This window comes from Aplysia californica, unplaced genomic scaffold (assembly GCF_000002075.1).
Source record: "Aplysia californica isolate F4 #8 unplaced genomic scaffold, AplCal3.0 scaffold00205, whole genome shotgun sequence".
Lineage (NCBI taxonomy): Eukaryota > Metazoa > Mollusca > Gastropoda > Aplysiida > Aplysiidae > Aplysia > Aplysia californica.
The window spans coordinates 337,524-339,046 of NW_004797475.1; positions in this window are offsets into that span (position 1 = coordinate 337,524).

Here is a 1,523-nt window from a genome sequence, read left to right on the forward strand (position 1 = left end):
TCCTCCTCCTCCTCCTCCTTTCCTCCCTCTCCTCTTTCTCCTCCTCCTCCGCCCCCTCCTCCTCATTCAACCCACCTTTATCACTTTTTTACGTCATGTTGCAACAAAATGTAAATTACTGTTAAAAAAAACACAATCTGGGACACGCGACACACTACCACATCTCGCCATACGGTACGCTTATTACAACCAAAAAATGGTATGGTTTTGTTTTTTTTTAATAGAAAAAAAACCCAAAAAAACGTTCACGCGGTGTTGGTCTAATGCAAGGGAAATTAGCGCCAGATTTTTTTAATGTTGGTACCGATTCTCTTTTAACGTATTCGGTGAATACCGAAGATATGGATATTTGGCATAGATCGTGTATAACAACACAGTTCACTCCTCTCTTTGAGCCAATTAAAAATGTGTCCTCAAAATTCGGTGGCGCCCTATTCGAAAAAGTGCGAACTTTGCGATCAGAGTTACCTTATTTGTGTGAAGAACAATAAAAGTGAAATTAACTAACTGTGCTATTCCTATTCTTCTTCTGGAGAAACGAAAGAGAACATCAAAACAGAGACTGCAGGCTATCTGAAGGAAAAGCGGACACTTTTTTTTTTTTGCAGAGTGAACAATTTTGTTATGAACGATCTTTGCCGAAGATATGGATTTTTGGTGTACATTAGACCTCTTTCATTTGCAAAGTATCAAGACTGTTTCTGCTTTTCTTTCTTTTTTCTCATTACTTTTTTTCCGATGCTATAATACTGTATAACGTTTTTAATAATTATGAAACAGTCTGTTTATGTGGTGTTTTGGTCCGTGTGAAGAAACCTAATGAATTCCTTTTGGCATACATGGTCAAAGATCGTACATAGCAAGATTGTTCACTCAGCCAAAAAAGGGTCCCCGGAAGTCCGCGCATTACTTCTGATGGCGCTGCAGTTTTTGTTTTGAAGCTCTCTTTCGTTTCTCAACGAGAAGAATAGGAATAGCGCAGTTTGTTAGTTTCACTTTTATTGTTTTTCACACAAGTAGGGTAGCTCTGTTCGCAAAGTCCGCGCTTTTTCGAAGAGGGCGCCACCGAATTTTGAGGACGCATTTTAAATTTGCTCAAAGAGAGGAGTGAACTATCTTGTTATACACTATCTTTCACCTGGTGGATTTATTCAATACCATCATCATCATCATCATCATCATCATCATCATCATCATCATCATCATCATCATCATCATCATCATCATCATCATCATCTATGGAGTAGGTATTCCCTTTATTTTTTTAGGACATTTTTTAATTGACACAAAGAGAGGACTGAACTATCATGTTATACACGATCTTTGACCTGGTGGACTTATTCAATACCATCATCATCATCATCATCATCATCATCATCATCATCATCATCATCATCATCATCACCATCATCATCATCATCATCACCATCATCTCATCATCGATACCATCAATACGACCTGGCTCAAATTTCAGTACCTCTTTTTGAACTCGAGCAATATCACAAAGAAACACAGTAGGTTTT